The following is a 22,095-nucleotide window of genomic DNA, read 5'->3' as shown; positions in this document are numbered from 1 at the left end:
CTGTGTGGTACCATTAAGTTCCCGTTCCTGCGGGGAGTAAAACGGAGCCTAGTCGCAGGGTCTCCACTCTGCCTCACCCTCTGTTACTCCTATCAGCACGTGCTAGAATGGCAGGGTGTGTTACTTTAGGGAGCCATGCTAAAGTAGATTCCGTGTGTGCCAACCATCCAAGTTGCCAAGAAAGAGGTAACAGTACTTTAAAAAGCTTTCTGCAATACTACACTTCTATTAGGTCTCAGTTTTCTCTAATCCCCTCCCACCCACCCCCAGTAATTTTCCCACACAGACCTTCTGAGACTAAAAGGAACTGGTTTCATTTCCTACTCCTAACAATTAGATAGACAGAGGTTTGCTTCCAAGGACCTAATGCAAATATTACTTCAAGGGTATTCAAGCCACAAAGAGAAGGAAATGTAAAACAAAGTGAAGTATAGCTCAGGAAGGTGGTGCTGGGGGGTGTGGAAATCAGCTTTGAGTTGTACGTTTGAAAGCAGTGGATGTATTTAAGCTGAGCTGCAGAGCATTGTCCAGCTGGCTTCAAGCTCATCCATTTTAATAATTGAAATGCTCTCTAAGAAAACTGTTGTAATTGCAAATAAGTGATACAAATCAGCACAAAGGGCTGTGTAACTGTCCTCTCATTTGAAGATGTAACTGTGTGACAAGACAATTTGCTTGCAGGCAGTATCAGAAACTTGATGGTCTTTAACTGGTCCATTAGAAATCTTCTCCTTCCCCAATCACTTTTTCACTTTTGCATCTCTTTCTTCTTTATACCACACAAGCAGGCTGTGATAGCATTATTTCTGAGAAAGTTTCCTGATGCATTATAAAATCAGATTGTTGTTTTTTTCCCTTGCAGCATGTGACAGTGTTAGTTATTACTTCCTTGTTTGCACTTGTTGATGTGTCAACACAGCTCACCACAAAACAAACAAACAAAACTGTGGAAATAATACCCTTTCTCAACTGCCCCAAATAACTGCTTTTTTTTTTCCTTTCCTTTTTTATATCCTATAATATTGATGCCTATAATCCCTGCCTAAGGCAAAGAAAAGGGGGCTGCAGGATATCTTTTACCATTCATTCGCTGCTATAGCTCCCTATCAAGTTAATGGAAGTTCTGCCCCTCTGTTGAGTGGAAATGGGATTGAACCTTTGCTTACTGACCTCATTCTGATGCAGTGGAGTTTCCTGCACCTTTACAACCAATGCAAAACCAAGAAGGACAATGTTAATATAGAGTGTGAGTGTTTGTTTTTTGTTTAAATCTGTATCAGGTGTTGTAGGTTAAACATTCCTGACTTGCAAATCTTTTCTTAGCTTACCCTGAAACCGGATCTCTTGTGCTACTTAAGCAGAGTCAGTGAAAGCTTTTAAGTCAGTAATGGTAGATTCATATTTTGTGCTTCACTTCAGAGGCAATGAATATAGCACACTACATTTCTGTATGCCAAAAGATGTAGATTGTGTATTATATCATCTCAAACTCACAGTCAGATAACAAAAATGCATGTTATATTGCTGTCATGCTAGTAGAGAGTTGAAATTTGACCTGTTTTCGAGAACGATATTAGTATTGACAATATGTTTTACATACATTAATGAGGGTTGGACAACTCTAACTTCTGCTTACTTTTTAGTCAATGCAGGCTGCTAAAGTCTTGTTTGCCTTGCTTTATAGCTGAAGAAATTTCAGCAAAACTGTTCTAAATCTGTTAGGTTGTGTGAATATAAGAAACTAAATACTTGAAAGCTATGATTTCCAGCAAGCTGATTTCATAAAAATGTAATTAATATAATGGTACTGTTGGCAGAAAACAGCCCCCTCATGTCCATGAGAGTCTTTATTATTTCCTTCCATTCCCCTTCTTTTTTATTCCCTTCTTTTGATTTTACTCTGAGAGAGAAATAGTATGTAGAAAGAAGCAAAGATGAAAAATGGAAGTAAAGTAAGAAGGGCATGTTTTGCGTTCTGGTCTCTGCAGATTTGTTCAAACAGCACCATAAGTATTCATGTGTACAAAGTTTTTTACAATTGGTAACCTTCAGGCGTTATTGTACATCTTTCTGAGATACTTCTTACAACCAAATGCTGAACCTTAGTGAACACTGTGTAAAAATTAAAATGAGATAGGCTACTGCTTGGGGAATCTAAATTATCTGTAAGTATTTGAATTGTAACAGATAGAAAAATGAAAGTTGTGGGATGCTAAGCTCTGTGGTGACAAACTACTTCTGGTTCTTCTGATTCTTCCCCACAAAAATCTGTGGCTTGTTAGCCTGTTCTAAAGAGGGCAAGAGGGTCATGGGTGAAAATGTATTGCTTCATATTCAGCAGGTCAAGTTTTCTTTGAACTGAGGTGGAATTGTGGCTCATGGACATTTAATGTGATGGGTAAGCTGATTTTGACACATCTCATTACATTACTGCCATAGGACAAGTATTGATCTTGATCATGCCAGTAGAAGTATAAACTATAGACATTATTTTATTTTGCATTTACATTGGTGGAAGTGAAATGAAAATTTATCTCCTTGCCCTCTCTCCCAAATGACACTTCAAAAACAAGGTTTAAATTAATGAGCTTTTTATTCAGAAACAATTTACAGCAGGTGATAAGTGAGTAAAAAAAGTAACTTCAACATACCTTATTTCTTGAAATAAGATGGTAAGATACTTTAGTGTGAAATAGGATATTTGGACTTATGGGGAGACAGTTCAGAAAATCTGCTATAATTGATGCATAGTCCACATGCTCATAGAGTAATAAATAACTGTTTGGGTATAGTAATAGTGTGTGATGCTAAATTACTTAGTGGCACTCTTTCTCTGTTCTCTTCAACTATTTAATCAGATGGGCAGTGTTGTAAAGAAGGTATCCAAGCATGTCGCTAGTACATAAAAAAGAGGCTAAAGTAAGGGTAGAATTTAATATTATGCTGTTTGCTAAATGTTATTATTCATGGCAGTTTTTTAATACTTCGGGTACAGATCTACAGACCTGTTTGGTCTTGCAATCGTGAAACAGTGGTGTGACCAAGCAAGATTTTTGCTTACCCTGGAGTATGTTAGGCTGCTCCAGTTCCAAAGAAACAGTGGAGAGAAATATGAAAAGGATTTTAAGCTTGCATGAGGCTCTAGAAACCCTTTGTCATAGGGACATCTGCTGTGGAAATAACTATTGCAAGGGTCATTGCAGTCAGAAGCAGTTAGGCAGTTGGGGGTGTCCTGCACTACTCTAGTCACTTAAGCAGGTGCATTGTGGGGAAATGTATTTAATCACATAGAGTCGATCTTACAAAGTTGAACTGAAACTTGCAGTAGAAATTCCTAACTATGAAAAAAAAAAAGAAAGGAAACAACAAGTCACTATTGGTTTGTCATCTCTGAAATCCAGTTTAGGAGACTGTTTAATGATGTCATCTTTCAAGTCACAAGGTAACTTTTTCTGAAGTAATCTAGACAAGACATATATTCCTGGTAGGATCTTGAGTCCTATTTACAATACATGTTGTCTACATTCAGTTTTTTATGGTTAGGATTTAAAAATTAAGGTAGGAAAAAGTGTCAGTGCTTTCTCTACTATTCTGAACATGATACATTTCTAGAACTTGGTTGATACTTCAGAGTTTTCTTTTTATGAAGCTGTGTGTGAGAGAATTTAACTCCATTCAGTCTGGTTTATGTCTACAACTTCTTCGCAAGGAATCAGATATGTTTGGGGGTTTATAACTTCCATTTTCCCATTTGTTTTGGTACAGACCATCAAAGGCAAACTGGTAGCACCAGTCTCACACTGGGATGATGAAGTGACAGTAAATTTAATAACAGAGAATGTAAAACATATAATAAAATTTTTAGCACCAGAACCATTTACCATCCAGACCTATGCATCTCACCCAGACCGAATAGCTTCTAAAATGTCAGTATGTTGTGATTTATAGTTCAGAAACTCATTCTTTCTAGATAAAATTAACCTTAGTTTAACTTCATGTGGTGTGTAATACCTTGTGATAAATTATACAGGCAGGCACTTAATGGGGTCTCAGAGAAATTGGTGTTGCATGTGTGTGTTGTGTAAGTGTGATTGGTATCACTGGGTCAAACGGATGTATTTTTCCATTGCTACATTGCCTTTTATTACAGATTGCATAAATCAATTCTTGGTTGCTTGCGGGAAGCAGAAAAAGGAAAAATGGTTCTGCAGAAATATGTGGATCTTTCCTTCCATGTAGAAAGGGAAGGATTCATCTCAGCAGGGGACACTCCATGAGCTCATCTTTTCAGAAGAGATTTTCTTCTTTGTGCATGTGTGTGTGTATTTCCTCTGTATCATAAAAGATCCAGCCATTTCATAGATAGATCTCTCCTTAAAAGAGGCTATTCTTACCGCATCAAATTTCCCCTCACTCTGTCACAATCAAGTGTCCAATGTTTTGGAAGGTCTGATCCTGAAGAAACGGAATACAAATTGTACCACAGGCTGAAACTGGAAACAGAGTGACAGAATAACAGTCTGTTACACACACACAATGCTGTCAAGACATGGAACACTTAAAATTATTCACAGTAACATTATTAATATCCTAAAAAATAAAATATCAGGAAAATAGATGTCGGCCAGTGGATTTGGTGTGTAAATAATCATTATGTGGGGAGAGGGATGGGAGAGACTTTTATTCTTGCAAGAAAAATAGCACTTTGCTGAAAAGGGAAGGCAAGCACGGGCAGCTGGTTCAGGGAAGGAATTTTCAGTAAGTCAGAAATATGGAGTTGAGAGGAAGATTAAAAGCCCAAAAGTGAGACCTCAGTGGCAGGTGTTATCGTGGAGGAGCTACAATGAGAAGCTGGTGGGGATGGGAAAGTGAGGAAATATAATTAAAGATGTCCTTCATTATCCCTGGCTCGATGCATTGGGTTTCTCTTATTCCTGGTGCTTCATTACCTGTTGTGGAGGTAGGTCCTCCTCTTGATTTTGCTTTACCAGTTGCATGGCTTGACCAGAGCAAAAGGACAAAGGGGATGAAATCACAGTCATAGAGGCTAGGTTTAGACAGGACCTCTAAGGATGTCAGAAGAGAACCTAATCTGCTGAAGGTAATTGTGAAAAGTCACTTATCTGTTAGGGCAGGGGTCCTCAAACTGTTTAACCAGGGGGCTGGCGCGTGGATGCAGTGGCAGGCAGCCATCTGCGGCTGCTTGGTTTCCCCCCCCAACCCCCGGCGGGGGGGTCTGTAAATACCGGGGGCTGGATTGAGGACCCTGGGGGGCCGTATCTGGCCTGCAGGCCATAGTTTGAGGACCCCTGTGTTAGGGAATGATGCTGATAACTGGTGTGTTTACAAAATAAAAAACACCATCCACAGGTAGTTCAAAAGTGGAGGAGAGGTGCTAAAAAAGGTAAATTGTGCAGTGAACATGCACTATACATGTAAGAAGTCAGAGCTAATTTACTTTTAAAATTAGACACCACAAGATTATCTTAATCTTTACATGTTTTCATTAAAAAAAAGATGTTGCCATAAAGCATATCCTGCTGAACCTTGATTTTTTCCTTCTTTTTTTTTTTTTTTTTTTTAACATAGTGTCTTTAACATGCTTAGCATGTGTTAACCAGAATACCTGAACACATGAAGCAATTTAGACACACCCAGGTTTTATTCTTAATGGTACTTTTTATATTTGGGTTTTTTTTTTCCCCTTTATTACTTTGCTCTTGAATTAGTTATTAGAATTATTTATTACAATGATGTCAGTATTTATGCAGCCATATGTTTAGTGCTGTTCCTCGCAGAGATGAGCTGGGAGTCAAGGAAAACTAAAATAAACTTTTAGAGATAGAGCTCCTGAAAATGAGGCTATTTCTGTTCTGCCAGTGTTGTTTCTGTTAGGGGGGCACTGCAACATTCAGAGGCTCAGAAAGATGTCAGTAAAAATAACAACCTAGCATTATATGCGCAGTAAATTCTGAAGACTGGAGGCTGTTTATTTTTTTTCCTTTTTTTTTTTTTTTTTAATGTGTGGGCTGTTGTTTTTCTTTTTTTTTTAGTTAATACTATTCTGCTTGATACTATTTTTCTCCTTTGCTTTCATGGCAGTCTACCAGCTTAAGTTAATGGCTCTTTCTTTATTCAGTCTCATAAGGTCATCTTTTGATGATGGTAACTTAGTTCAGATAAGTGTTTCCATAAATTGACATATCTTTTCATTTAATATGGGCACACTGAAAAATTAGAGAGCACTTACTTTCATCATATGTTACTGATAATCTAACACAGTCCTTTGAGACTTACGTGCAACATTTAAAGTCTATTAGATTGGATATCTAATCAGAATTCATGACAATAATATAACTATTTATGTTTTAAAAACCTACAAAACCAAGACAGTTTAAGAAAAGCAAATGCCCTTCTTCATCTCAAAAAATCTGCAAAACTGGAATTGGTGCTAGTATGCTCACGCTTGGAAATATCAAGGTGCATAGATGTTAAAAAGCAGTATTGTAGTACATGTTGGACTGCATGCTTTAAAAAGTGGGTGGGTGGGTGAGGAGTGGAAATGGTTGCTGAATTACTCAGGTGACTTTAGAGTCCTTTAGGCAGCCACATAAGAAAGTATTTGGTTTGTATGCCAAATGTTGACCGATTCTTGGATGTGATAGAGAAATCCTCACCCCATGAACGAGCCATGCAGTGTGGGCTGGGTTGCAGTAGTAGGAATCTCACTGCTGGGCCTCAGCTAAGGTTAGGAGCCACAGTGCCAGCTGTCAATTTATTTATTTATTGAGTGGAGTTGAAAAACACTGTTTCTGCAGAAAGACCTCACTCATAGGTGGATTTGCTGTTGTGTTGTAACATTGGAAAAGAGGAAGGGTGGAGAGCAGGAGAGAGGAAAAAGATAAAAGTGATTCTTGTGTGATCAGGTTTTTGCATGAAACTTTTCCTTTGTGTGGTTTCTTAGCACTACCTGGTCCTGTGGACCAACATATAGAACTAGGTGATCATCAGCCAGGAGGGAGTCCTTGCTGTTCTTCCTATTTTGCAGCATCAAACATGCAATCTGGAGCAAGGCCAGGGTTGGATTTTAATAAACAAGTAGTCACGAGAGCACCTACTGCACTTTAATCTCTCGTCATGTTGGTTAGAAGGGCGTATTTGGCTGAGCCTTAGTTCTGATACACTTTTGCACATGTCCCTGCACTCAGATCTACACATGTGGCAATGCTTGTACTATGCTGAATTAGCAAGAGATCCTCTATGAAAATTTGGTGTCTGCTCTAGCAGTTCTCTTGGGGTGGATGAACCTGAAAAGAGTGGTAAAGCTTGTTATTTTAATGGAAAGAAATAATAGGAAATCTTGTAAATGACTATATTTTCTAATAAACTCATCACAATGTGAAAGAAATCCTCCTGAAGAGCGGAGATAACATACTTCACCCTTTCTCAGCCTGCACCCTGCTGCCTTGCTACTGTGGTGACTCAGAAGACCCTTGAGTTTGGCTGGTGAGTTGCTGGCTGATGCCATAGCTCAGCAAATGGTCGGGCCTGCACTCCTGAGACTTTAGTGAGTCTTAGGCATATGCTGAAATGCTTTTTGCTGAGCAATCAGTAAGTGTGAGCAAACACCGTAATGTGGCCTTAACTGTTACCATAAAACTTAATTTAGTGTTAAATATTCTGTGTTTGAAAACTGAATACGTTTTAAAAGCTCTAGCTTTCACTTACCTATATATGTCACATGTATACCTCATAGATTGAGTTCAAAAGTGTTACTGTTAATACCTCTGGGGAAACATCATTTAAGAAGTTTCCAGTTGCTGCCAGCACTAGGTAATTATCCTTTTTGTGCTCTTTCATCAGTTCATGGTAAGAAAAAATTGTCACATGCTATGACATTTTGATGTAAGTTGAGAAATCAGCATATACAAACAGATGTATAGTTTGCTGTCTGTAACTGCATTGAAATCTCCTGTCTGCAGCTGGACAAGGAGAGAGAGCAACTGTGAGAGCATATGTGTTTCAGAGTGTGTAGTCTCACAGAGTGGCAGATTTGGCATGTGATGGTAGGATCATTCCTGGGGTAGCTGTTCTTGTGGATAAGGCTTTCCTTGACCCGCTGCTTCTCTTTTGATGCCAGCTTTCGCTTGCTAACCTCAGAGGAAGGGATGGAGGAACTGGAAGCTCAAGTCCTGAGCTTGTGGCATTTATATTGTGAGACAGTTGAGATCGAGTTCATTTTGCTAAGCTGCTCACCCATAATGGATCTGTCACAGTGGCTTGACAACGTATTTGTATCCATTCTGGACAGCTTTTGCTGCCCAGCGCTCTCCCTGTGAAAGTTCCTGGCAGGCCACTCGTATTTAATGTTGTCAAATAGTAACCCCTCCTCTCCCCCTCAGAACATATCTATCCTTTTCATAGACTTAATAGGCAGTTCTCCATTCCACCAATGCTTTAACTTTGACTTGATATCAAGTAGCTGAGAGCACCTTTTAATTTGACCCCAGTTTTCACTTGTTCAGCTGGCATAAAGATGGCAGAGCCAAATAATGGAGGGTATTTCATGTCAGAAACTGGACTTAAAATCTGTTTGAGTTTCTGGTTTATTGCTAATTTACAGAGTTCTTGGGTTTTTTATGGTGTAAAGATGTGGTAGGCGTGGTGGGAAGGAGAATAATGGTACCTCCAAACTGAAAATCCAACCTTCCTGCCAGCTGTGCCTGGGAAATCAAGTTAGCTTTCAGAGACTGGAGCTGCTAATAAACAAAGAAATAAATGACTTCTTTTTCATGTCCAGCCACTAATGCTGAAATTATGTAAGTATATGTAACTCCAAATTAAAATTCAAAATTATTCAGGTGCAGACTTTATTGAACCTGAAATATAATCTCAGTTTTAGTAGAGCAGGAGGATGTTCTGCCCTCTCCCTTGCTCTTCCCTCAACAAAAGAATTTTTTTCCAGTTCAAATCACCAAATAAACATGCAGGAAGACATTCATTTCTAAATACAGTAAGCTGAGCTGCAGGCTTTACCAAGGTCTGGGGAGCCAAGTGAAAATGAACCTACTGACTCTTTACTAATTCACCTCCTGGGTCCCTCCTTTTCAGATTTCTTTTCCTTCCTTCCCCTCCTGCCACCCCCACCCCCCACCCCCCCACACACAAACACCAGCTTTTTCTTTAACAATAGTTAGGTAATGCTGCCTCTCCATCAAGACGCATCCTGTATAGTGTAGCTTATACATGTATTAGCAGATCTGTGCAAATCCTTAGGCTTTCAGTTCACTTCAGAGACTTGTTTCCAAGCTTGAGTTCAAAAGAGCAGTGGCTTTCCTGGAGAGTGCTGGCTCCCACAGTGGTGTCCCAGTTCCAGGTCAGCACTGCATCGTGCGTGGAGTTTAGGTTTAATAGGATGATGTCCTGGTATTTTCCTTGTTCATCCTACACAGCCCTGTCTGTAATAACACAGCATCTGGACTGCTCTTTTTGTGTTTGCTGAGACAGATAGAAATAACAATACTGGTCAAACGGTAATGTTTTAAAGGGTATTTCTTTTAAAAACAGACAAAAGTTCAATGAATTCTGCCATCAAAGTGTGGCAGTTGAAAGTTAACTAGGAAGAGAGAGTGAAGCTCACTTCATTCTCAACAAAGTACGTTTAGCAAAGCTGTACTCTGGAGACTTTCCTTCTCACTGGTGAAACACTGCAAGAAATAAAAAAATTCTGTACCTGGTGCTTCTTTGTGGCATGTTTGTTTGTACTGTTCTCTCTCGGAGCTGTCCAGTTGTGGCTTTCTAGTTTGCACAATATCAGTATGTTTGCTGTTGGTCTTCCACTACCTCCTCTTGCAAATGCATCTGGGAGAGAGGGAGAGTGCTTGACAAATCCACTGCTCTTCTGAGACCTTTCCAGTACTTCCGTGTGTGTGCAATTGTAAAAGCTGAAATGAAATACCTTGGGCTGCATTGACCTCATCATCCGTTTTTCAGATAGCATATCCATCCCATAAATCCTCTTAGAGATAAATTAAAAATGGCTGTAGAAAAGATATAGCCTGGATTTAATAATTAAGCAGGTCTTAAGCAGCAGCCCATTATTCAAGTATCAGGTTTTTGTATGATAACTTTTTTTATCTTTTCATTACTGTTGAAGAGAGATTTCAGCAAACTCCACCTCCAGCTGCTGAAGGGGCAGGTTCAGTGATGGGAAACAAATCTTCTGAAAGGGACCCACCATCAGCAGGGCAGAAGTTTCCTCTAAGTTGTAGGAGTTGCTTCCTCCATGCTAGGCATTGCCATTTACTTTTTTTTTGCTCAACTGAAGGGGCAAGCACCTCCTGACCGTGTAAGGTATGGACACAAAGAATATTGCTTGCATATCAGTGCAGTTTAAAATCCATTTTTAGTTATGCCTACAGGACAAAACTGGCAACCCTGTGGTTAAGCAGCAGTGTATCAGAGACTGCAGTTCACAGATTATTCAAACTAAAGATTATCAGGAGGTTCCATTCTTGCAGATGAGCAAGCGTGCAAAAATTCTGATTCTATTTTTAAAATGAAAGGTGAAGAAAAACCAGGGCATTGATTTAGTGTTGCAGTAAAATGAGATATTCAGTTCTGTAAAATGAGATTTTCAGCAAGTTCTGTAGTGAGCTTACAATTTTTTACGTAGAGAAAGTAGCCAACCTGGGGGGTTTGGTTTGTTTTTTTGGTTTTTTTTTTTCCTTTCTAAACTGCTTCTCATGAAATTACGATCACTTGCAACTTGGGAGCAGAACTACTGTGCAGGGAATGAAAAGCCTCAGCTGCTTTTGCCAAATGAAATAAGCGTGTCTAAAAGGACGCTGCCTAGATGGCTTCCAGAAGGCTGTGGAGCAGGCTGGCTCTGTGCACACTGTACCACTGAAAGCAGAGCCTGGAGCCTGGGTAACGTGTTGGTTTCCTGGGTCATCAGTGGCTGGAGAGATTTCAAATGCTTGATTGTCTTCAGGATGAAACCTCTCCACACAGGATTGATAAATATCACTTTAACTCTTTGTGTGGAATAGTGGCAAGGCTACTGGAGAAGGGCCTGTCTTGCAGCTGTGATTGCACTCTTGCCAGTCAGCCCATGTGTCACAGCCGCTGGATTATAAGTAATTTGGGGCTGATAAAACGTCTGCCATTGTGCTTTGTATCGTGGCTGGCTCAGTGAGGCCCCGCTGCTACCTGGCTCTGCTGGGAGCTATCAGTCTGCGAGAATTATAACAGCTAGTAAATTTGTAAAGTGCACAGACAAAATGTTCAGATAAAAAGGGTACTGGATCAGTGTGAAACTGAAAAAGCTTTTGAGAGATTTCCTAGGTAAACTTGTGCTGCTCTGCTGTGCTGTTTCATCCCCAACAAAAATTTACTTTCTCATAAAAAAATACACATTTCTTTTTGTCTGTAGATAATAAACATTATTGCAAAGTGAAAATCAGATCTTATTCAAGATAGTTATTTTTCCCCTCCCACTTTTCACATTGAAGACATTTTAGTTCAATATTATGTAATGTGGAAAAATGAACACAAAAAAGAAACATTCTTGAACATTTTGTGATTTACAAAATAAAAACCCTTTCAGATGTTTTTTTTCTGAAGCAATTTAAGTTATTCCTTGTTTTATGAGTGGAGTCTCAAATACCCTGGAAACATTTGTTTTGTGAGGATTTTTCTTTTGTATGAGAATAAAAGTTTCCAAGGCAGAAAATTGTTTGATTCCAACGTTTCTTTTGAATCTTGAAATATTTAGGATTGTCATCAGTCCGTTAATGAGCTTCTTACTTTCAAAAATGTTTCCTGTAATTTATGAAACAAGAACCCACAAACTTTTTTTTATTGTTGGAATTATCTTTAAAAAAAAAAAAAAGACAAGAATAATGCAACTGTTTTTTGTTTTCAGGACTTTACAGTTTATCATTCTCTGGAACATGCAATGTAGTAGTTTTATTCACAGATATACTGCAAAGCTGCGAGTCAGCAATTAGAAATATTTTCAATATTTTCCTTCTTAAATGTCTAGATTCTGACAACTATCTTTCCCATGTATACCCGTCCAGATGCCTAAGAATTTGAATAAGAGCTAGGTCCTTTTACACCCCATAGTGTCATTCATTAACTAGCTTGGGTGGGACCACAGCAGCAGTTTTGAAGAACCTTCCTTTTCCGGTGCTGGTATTGCAGCAGTGTGGGGTTTTGGAGGAGGCTGAATGCACTGAAAAAAATTTTTTCCAGGAGAAAAATATGGGAGTAAAGCTTGATAAAATGGAGGGGTTGACAGTAGTTATGTGATTTCCTTAAGTCAGACTTCTCTGGTCAAGGACAGTGCTGGAAGCACAAGTCAGGGCTAATTACTTGGAGCATTCACTTAAGATTAATACAGTTAGGGAAGGAGATTGTCACAATTTTTTTCCTTCTTTTTTTTTCTTTCTTTTTTTTCTTTCCTTTTTTTTTTTTTTTTTCCCCTTAGTGAAATTAATTAAATTAATCCAGATGTCTCACTTCTGGTACTGAAAACCATCAGTACCAATGAACACCCATGTCTTTTGTTCTGACTCAGGTATCTGCAGAACACCACTTGTAAAATCTCCATAGCTGGGAATGATCAGTGACAGGGAAAACAACCGTTACCTTTCTGAAGAAAGGATGTATTTCAGCCTAACTGTAGTTGAATGTACACTGTCTTTACCACAAACATTTATCTTAGCTGGAGTTGTCCCTAACATGTACTACAAAGGCTGGAGATAACTGCAGTTTGTGGCATGTTTCTTTTCCTTTGAAGGTTTTGAAATTTCTATAGAACTGTTCTAAGAAAGAAGAGGGGGCTGTTTAAATATATTTATTATTTCAGTATATTTCAAATATTTTTAAAGACTGTATTTTGCAGTCAGTGTGGCTTTGTTTACTCCAAAACTGTTAGCAGAGACTGAATCTGAGCATTTTGGTTTGAACTGATGGAAATGTTTAATACCTTCCTGCCTTTGCCTTCCAAAAGGCTACATTGCTTTTAATTAGCTGTAGTCTCTTTGCTAAGTAGAATGAAATTGCCCAGCTGTGTAGAAGCCATGGGCCAGCAGTAGGTATTGGAAGCTGGAAGCACTGAGCCCCACTTTCCAACAAAAGCATTCATAAGCCAATCCCATGTTGGGAGTGTTAAATAACAGTGAAGTGCTTAGATATGTTTGCAGATCTGGACCATAACCACAAGTCTTTTATCTGGCCAGTCTGTGCTGGTTTCTGTTTTTAAAAACGTATTTGTAGACATTATTATTGAGGGTTTTCACATTTCTCAGTGCAACTGCATACTGTGATCTGAGCAGCAGTGCCATTCCTGTGTTTACCAAGAATACTGGGTAGTGTTTTAGCTTGATCCTTCCCTGGTATTTGCTTGATGGATTAATTTGGGGCTTTCTCTATAATTATTTGTGGAAGATCAAATGGCAAAATCAATGGGGGCCCTTGTGCAAGCTGATGCTCATTTACTGTGTGCATAAAATAGTTTTTCTGCTCTGTTAATGTAGTTCTAGAGCTGCATTCAGAGTGAGACCATATGGTCTCCTTATGCTTACAGCTGATTTTACTGTATATTGTAACATGCATAAGTGGACTGCATGTTTAACTTTTCACTTTCTTTATGCGATCTAGGACTTCATTTGGAAACACAAGGGGGAAAAAGGGTGGAGAGTGATATAGCTTCTAAATTTAACTCCTGAATTAAGATTAAACTGTTAAATTTTGTTTTCTTTTTTTTGTGCATAGTTGGTTCACTCCTTAAAATAGTCACACAAAGCTATTTAGTATTTGTGCATAGAAAGAGATCTGTCTTAGTACTAAAATCAAGTACTTCTACCAACCACATTCCCTCAGAGTGTAACCCAGTCATGATAGAAACAAGATAAATACCAGGTTTCAGGGTATCTTGTGGGAAAAGAGTATCACAGAGATAGTTCTTTAATACCCTTCTTAATCCATAAAGAGCATAATTTGTACATTCATTTTTTAAGTATGTATGTATACATGATCTACCGTAAAAACAAGGTACAATATTCTGTTGATTTAATGTAACTTCATGGCATTACAAATAACAGCATTAATTTTACTTACCTTATGCATATTTACTTATGCAGTATCAAATACTTTTTTACTTTAAATCCAAATGGTTTGCAAATGTTTTTATCAGGTTTTTTTCTGATTTACGTAGTTACAAAAGCACTGTAGTCCTAACAAAATGTGTAAAGTTTTCTGACTCTACAGTTTGATCAGCAGAAATCAGATGCTCTCCATGTCAAAGACAAATCATTCTCCCATATATTTACAATCAAGGTGTTTAGTTCACTGTTCTTTGTTGTCTTCAAGCCTTAATTCTTTTTTCACTAGGTTCAGCAAATTATTAAAATTAGTACCTTAATTGTGGATGACACAGAAGTAGCCAATTTGGCTGACAAAACCAGATTGTTAAGGGCAATGAGAACTAATTCTTGTTGCAATAAGTTATAGGAAAACTTTATGCTATAGAGTGATATTTCAGTAAAATAACAGATGGAACTTCATATTTGGATAAGTAATTCATATTTGGAAACATCCCACAGTATACGTATAGCATGTCCTGAAGTTAGCTATTAGCATTTAGGCAGTAGATCTTGGAGCAATGCTGTATATCACTCCTTGAAAACATCTCCCCAAACTCAGCAGCAGTCAAAATTGGGCACCAGTAAGCAAGAATAGTGAACAAACCAGAAAACGTCATTGTGGTGTTATGTATATACTTGCATAAATCCATGGTGTGTTTACGCAGGAAATTTTCGTGCTGGTCTAGACTTCTTTCTCAAAAGTGAAAGCAAAATTAGACAAGAATAAAAAGGTCAGCAGTCAAGAGTATGGGACAACTTCCATATAGGAGGAGATAAAGTTCACTGGCACATTTTTAACTTTACGATAAACATGTGTGAGCAATAACCCAGAGTTTTATCTATCCTTGGACAGTGTGGAAAAGAACAGCATAGATTATTTATTCTTTTTCTCATGGTACAAAGAATCAGGGTATCAAACAATTTTTCAACCTGAAAGCTTTAAAAAAAATGTAAAACCATTAGAAATTCTTTTACACTATCAGACTGTGAAATTATTTAATGAATTTTTGACAAAAGTCCTCTGAAGTGTTATCAGAGCAAAGGTGTAAACTTTGGCTAGGGAAGTCCCTTTGCTCTTGAGGAAATATTGCTGCTATTCCCTTGTTCATTTACACTTCTTTCCTTAAGCATCAGTGGCTGATAGTGGTAGTCAAAGGTGGAGTAGTGAACAGTGGACATTGCATCTGTCTGATCTTTTTTTCTACTAATGCCATATACCATGCATATATGTCTTTTTAATTAAAATGAATTTTCAGGGTTGTTTACAGTGCTTAAGTGCTTGATTTAGTAGATGAAGGGAACTGGATGTGTTTGAAACGTAATGTGTCTATATGCTTCAAGCAGATTTCTTAAAATGAGAAATACGCTGAAAGTGTATGTGCAGATAGAAGCTATTTGTTATTGGCTAGGCAATGTCTGGTACTTGGCTGCCAGTTTAGATCCTGATTTTCTTTATTATCAGCATCACTATCCTTATTTTACCTTTAGAGTACACATGGACCTGCAGTTCTGATACACAGGGCCAAATCATATAGGATGTGGTAGAAGCTCATTCACATTCAGGTTGTGCAAGACTGCAAGTGCTAGTCTAACTGTGAGAAACAATGATGTTTTACAAGACTGATTTTTAATTGCATCTTTTACTTGGGTGCAGATCAATCCCTGGAGGATGCCTTTTCACTTATTAAAATGGAAGACAGCGGTGAAAGAAAAATCATGTTCAAGATAGAAGCAGGTGGATGTTTGGAACTTGCTCACTGGCTTATCTTCCTTGTTTATTCTGAGCTGAAGGAATACTGTGTCTGAGACAATCCTGTAAGAAAGTAGGTCTTTTGAAGGGAATTTTCAGTAGTAGAGAGTGGGATTTTTTAAAAATTCTAATTCTATAAAACAAATAATCGTCATGATGATTTTCTGGCTTCAGAGTGAGCTAACTGAAGTTTTATTCTATTTTAGGAGTTCTTGGATAAAAAAATGTGTGTGTATAATATAATTATATTTGATCTTATTAATAGTATAGGTACAGTGTGCTTAGTATTAGTAAAAACCAAAATGCATGTAACAGGCCTTCAAAAAAAAAGGCCTCCTAACTCACTGGGATTGTTTTTTATTATATGGTTGGCACAGGTCTGGAGATCCATGAGCTACTACTAAAGCCTAACTGAGAAAAGCAAGTTTATTGTCAATGTGCTTGAATTTACAATGCTTCCACGGAGAAATTTTTAAGAGTCTGTTACTCTCAAAATTATTGGAAAAAAATCATTGAACTTGGCAACCTCCTGTCTTCAGCTGTTCTTTGCCAATAACCAGTAAAGTATATTATGTTAGACAAGAAGTAGCAAAGGGACTCTGATTTTGTGTGCGTTCAGACCCACCTTGGACTTGGTGGGGTACAGTGGCAACAAGTCCCACATACGGCGTCACCTATTCTTTGCTTTGAAATAGGTTGCTACTAATGACGGGCATTCAACGTGCGTGACCTGCCTGGAAACGGCAGTAGCAAATGCATGAAATGTTTGTGACGTGGGTCAATATTACACCAGGCTGTAGGTCTGGATTGATGGCTCTTGGCGAAAGAAGATGCTGCAGCACAGAGGCAGCAGACCATGGAGCTCTGTTATGGCTTCTGGGATTTGGTGAATTTTCTGGAAAGCTACCCAAACTGCTTCACTCATAAATGGGGTTTCCTTGCTCACGTTCTTCTCAGGTACATGCACTATTCAGAAATTCATGACCTCTGTTAATTTTCTTCCTTTACTGACCATTTTTAGGGTGCCGGATGATTGATTGGTTGATTATATCTTCGGTTTCATCTGATCAGATTTGGTCTACTTGGAGTTATGTTCTTCTGCGTAGTGCAGCAGAAGAAAAAATATTTCCCTAGGTATCTCTACATGGCTTGCTGGCCTATGGGTGTTTACTTACTTGGGAAGTTGTTGGGTGGTTTTCGAGTTGGAAGGGGCTCTAGTATTTTTGTTCCTTTGCACTGGTAAAAACCCTAAATACTTTCTGGATTTGAGAGAAAAAAGGGAACAAAACACAGAATTTATGGTAGTGATTATTATTCTCTGAGATTTCAGTTTATGTCTGGAAGATTATTTAGTGGTTTATGCCAAGTGGTATAGCTGCAGCAGAAGACAAAAAAGCAAGTAGTTTATTGATCAAATCAAAGCAGCCTGGAAAGAACTGATTTGTAAAAATTTCCCTGCTGAATATTTCCCCATGGAAGGTGTTGAGGGACAGAGAGGAAGGCTGTTGTTTCTTAATAGTTTGGGTTTTTTTTTTTTTTTCCTTTGGAAAATATTTTTGATGGGAAGCTGAAACACATTCTGAAGGAAAAATGCTCTCACCAAGTTTGATAACTGATCTGTGAGGACAGTAGTTAAAAGCTGTGCCTCTCTCTGTCCAGTTTTTTTTTTTTCATTTTGATGCATTTGAGTCTGTTAGCAAAAGCAGTACTGAAGAATACTGTGTGTAATGTACTTATAAAACTGTAGTACCACAAATGTAAATGCTTACCACATTTTGAAGAATACTGACTTCTAACTTTTATAGGTAAATAACACCTCCTAGTTTCGTCAATACTCACATATTTTCCTAGCTGTCATATTTGTATGCGTAATAATGCTAAAGCTTATATGGTGACCTCAATTACTCATCTAGTGTTCTATGCATTATTGCAACATAGGCTAAGCACAAACATTTGATTCTGACTATTGTTCACTTCAAAATGGTTCCCCTCAGTTATGTTCACAGGGACTCCTATCTTCAGGTTAAAAACTGCCTGTTCCTGTCTGTTGTGTAGCATGAAGAGGGTGAAAGCACAGCAGTGGTCTGGCTGCTAGGGAATACTGCAGTGCATATTATTGATATAAAATAAGAAGTAAATGTGCAACTAATATTTTCCCAGTTCTGCTCTTTCATGTGTTATACAGATGAGATAGCTCTCCCAACTGAGTGAGTCAGGGCTCCTTGGAAAGTCAGTCAGAAAGCTTTTCCCTGAGTAAGGAAGAAAGAGAGGCAGCAGAACTCTGTTCCTGTGGTGCAGAGTGCTAAGAGGGAAAATATAATGTACCACCAGGGGAAGACTTTGTGGTTGATGATCAGAAAATCAGTGGAGTGAAATCTACATGGATGTAGCCTCACAGTTTTGGTTTTTAAAAGCAGGGCTGTCCAAAAGTCTGTTGACTGTACCAGTCTTAGAAAGAAAAGCAACAACAAAAAACAGAAAACAGATGGTTACTATGATTGTAATAAAGGCTACATTTGAACATTTTCCCTGTTATTTTAAGAAGAGAATAAATAAGTATACAAAATTTAATTTACTTCATATATCTAGTTCACAACCTCTCAGGTTCTGTGGCTGAATTTTGTAATATATTAGTGACCTAAAAGCTGTATGAGACTATTAAAAATGTTAAAAGTATTTAATAGTTGCCAGATAATACGATCTGCTTTTATAGCAAATAATTGTAATTAAAAGCAAACGCATTTTTTAGACATTTGAGGTATCATAGTATCATGGAATCATAGAATCATTTATGTTGGAAAAGACCTTTAAGATCATCGAGTCCAACTGTTAACCCAAGACTGCCAAGTCCACCACTAAACCACGGCTCTACATGGCACCAGATCTACACATATTATTTTAACACTTCCAGGGATGGTGATTCCACCACCTCCCTGGGCAGCCTGTTCCAATGCTTCAGCACCCTTTCAGGGAAGGCATTTTTCAAAATATCCAATCTAAACCTCCCCTGGCACAACTTGAGGCTCTTTCCTTTTGTCCTGTCACTTGTTATGTGGCAGAAGAGACCTACCCCCACCTATCTAAAACCTCCTTTCAGCTACATGTAGAGAGTGATAAGGTCCCCCTGAGCCTCCTCTTCTCCAGGCTAAACAACCCCATTTCCCTCAGCTGCTCCTCATAAGACTTGTGCTCCAGACCCTTCACCAGCCTCGTTGCCCATGTCTGAACAAGCTCCAGCACCTCTACATCCCTCTTGGAGTGAGGGGCCCAAAACTGAACACAGTAATCAAGGTGTGGCCTCACTGGTTTTTTTTTCAATAAAATTGAGTAGCATCATTGTCTTTGTTAAAATTTTATCTAACAGGAATTACAACATAATTTAATAAAATTCCTTTGATATTTGAGACTGGGGATTGAATGCCTCTTAGGTCTATAATTCCAGTATTCTGCTGTAGTATGTAGCATCTAGCAAAGTATTTCTGCAAGCTCAGAAATAGTAGCTCTGCAGGCTCTATAATAGTAGTAGCCTTCTGTAATTTGTTTTTCTTTCAGTTGCTCTTATTGGAATATCTGTACATTTTCACGAAAGATGTAGTATGATATAAGCAACCCTCCCCCTCCCCCAAACTTAATTAATCAGTCCTTTAGGTGACTAATTAGACATGCTGAATTTCCAGTGAAGTGTAATGTTTCATCCTAGTTCTTCACCCCTATGTTACCCAGCTGGTATCTGTAAATTCAAAGAGGATGTTGGTACAGTGCACAGTTCCTAATAAAATTCAAATTAAATAATCACCTCATTTATAGATTAAAAACTCAAGTTTAACAATTATCCAAAGAGCTCTACTTCACTGAAAATCTGCAGTCATGTACCTATTCCTTTCCCTTCCAACCTGAATTTATAGCTCTCTTACACAGACATAATTTAGATTTAGCTTGAATTGTGCCCTAAATTGTTTCCATTATCTCAACCTGGAGCAGCTTGTGTCTATTCCTGGAATATGATATCATTATTCTTGAACTGCATTACCTACTTTGTATGCTATCTTTTCTACATTGAACATGATCAAGGAAAACCTTTTTCAGTTCCTGTTAGTGCTTGGACATTTGAGTTGGTTAAATGTGGAAGGAAGAGGACTGTGTCTGATGTTTTCATTCCAGTTATGGTAATGGTCTTTGAAGAACATACTGATTTATTCATAGATTATACCAAGTTTTTTGATGTCCAATCTAATGTTTATAACACAGAATTAAACTATATTTTGTAGATTAATGAGTAGTGGCATTAGGTGGAAGAAGGAACAGCTGAAAGCTTTTCTTACTCCTGAGTCACTGTCTCCACAAGAAACCCAGTTTCTGGTGAAAAGGTTAAGGTTGTCACAAACTTGGTTAAAAACCCATAGGAATTCCTTTTCCTTTCTCACAAAGGCATTTCTTTTTTTCTTGACAAACACCCATGTGCCTTATACAGTCTCCCCTTCAGTTATCCAAGCTCATTTTCATTTACTGCCATTCTCTGGGAAGCCATATTTCAATAAAATAATGGAAATTATTTCTGTATGCTTACTCAAAAATACATAAATTTTAAAGGCTGTAACCCTTCAAAGACTCTGGACAGAAATCCTTAGAGCCAAGGGCTAATCTGTGTACCAGAAGAAGACAGAGCAAACAGCAGATTAGGATCACGAGCTGTTCACATAACCACCACCTGAAGCCAGGGAGTTCTTCACTTCTACAAAAACATCTGAATTGTGGATTTCCTTTGTATTCTCTGTGTGATTGTGTTTTGGGAATGAATGGTTATGGGTACTGAATTTGTGGGTGCTACCAACAACATGCCCGATGTGCAAGGTGTGTAGTGGCTTTTGGGCCCTTTCAGAAGAAAATGCTTCCTTAAGCTTCTGTGGAGGTACAATGCTAGTTATGCCATTAGACTGAAAAACTCAACTCATTAGCCCACCGTGAAAACATGAGCTCAGCCTCCTGGGGGCTGCTGAGGTCCTGGCCCTACTGGTCAGAGGTGAAGTGCTGAGGCTGGAGCAGCTGCCAGGGCTGAGACCAAGCTCAAGAGAAAGCAAATGAAGAAAACCCTGAAAGCCTAATTTGATTTTCTGTCTGGAGTTGGTGCTTCCAGTCTCTGTAGGCACAGGAATGGCACAAGGAAGGAAGGGGCTAGTGCTATCATGGAGATTGTGCAGTTAATCAGAATTTAATTTACAAACAGTGCTGACAGTCCATCAGTGCTGCTGTCTGCATGAGTGACAGGCCAGAATATTTGTGGCAAAGATGATCACTTGGCCTGTGGTCAGGAGAAGGAGCAAAATGAGACCCTGGTCCTTTCTCTTTCCTCAAAGGGCAGTCCTAAAGAAGCTGTAGAATTTTTCCAAGTTGCCCTGGAATTTCAGGTCTGGTCACATCCATACCCAGTCATTCCTGCTTCCTGTTTCACTTAAGACAAAGGTGGGAGAGGAAGCATGTGGCATCAGGAGGTGTCAAGAGGCAGGGCATGGCCTGGCACTGTAGATTTGCTGCTGCAGGGTTTTTCCATCCACAGATTACCCGGGGAAAGGGGGTTTGGCGATGGAGCCAGCCAGGAAGATTTAAGAGATAGTGGAGTTCATTGTGCTAACACAAAACCTGACATTTTACTGTGTGATTTTCAAAACCCTAAAGGATTGAGAAACATCTTCTATTACCTAGCATGATGTGGTGTTTGTAAAGATTTCTTAACTTTTCAAAGTTTCCATGTTTTCCCCTCCATGATTCCTTAAGGATTTTGGAAGAGCAAAATGATTGCAATCTGAGAGTGAGCAGGGAAACCTATTTGCCCTACCAGCAAAGAAACAGAAGTGATGGTTTTGACTAAAATAACTGTATTTGGAATTCTGTCACCTTTGAAACTTAGGTTTGTAGTGGCCCTTTATGTTGTTCACATCATCTTTCATGAGAACATGGATACATTTGCATTCAGCCCCTTCTTTTAAGCTGTTTGCCATATATATTGCTCTGTGGGACTAACCAGTAAGAAATTCCCTGTTTACAGGAAGGCAGATAGAGCCCGTGTACCTTGTCACATGTTGTATTTTCTTCATTGTTTGGCTTGAACCACAACAGTAGCAGAGATCCAGTTTCAGGACGATGCTCAGGTATGTCCTTACAAACTAATGGCCATGAAGATGATGTTAGTTTAAT

The 22,095-nt window shown here is 38.6% G+C and overlaps 1 protein-coding gene across 15 annotated transcripts in view; it reads left to right on the top strand.

Moving 5' to 3' along the window:
* The window catches only part of LOC308060006 (poly(rC)-binding protein 3-like), a 528,829-nt gene that overhangs the window by 208,175 nt on the left and 298,559 nt on the right, over positions 1–22,095 (top strand). Inside the window, exon 1 of one of the 15 annotated variants that reach the window (XM_080378159.1) lies at positions 17–7,506. The exons of the other annotated variants lie outside the window; for them this stretch is intronic. The gene's annotated coding sequence lies outside the window, so the exon portion shown is untranslated. Of the gene's footprint in view, positions 1–16; positions 7,507–22,095 lie in introns of those variants that run through there. 15 annotated transcript variants of the gene reach the window in all.

The sequence above is a fragment of the Falco punctatus genome (assembly GCF_963210335.1).
Source record: "Falco punctatus genome assembly, chromosome: 3".
Taxonomy (NCBI): Eukaryota; Metazoa; Chordata; class Aves; order Falconiformes; family Falconidae; genus Falco; species Falco punctatus.
The sequence above is the reverse complement of the archived record's forward strand: the minus strand, read 5'-3'. Positions and strand labels throughout refer to the sequence as shown.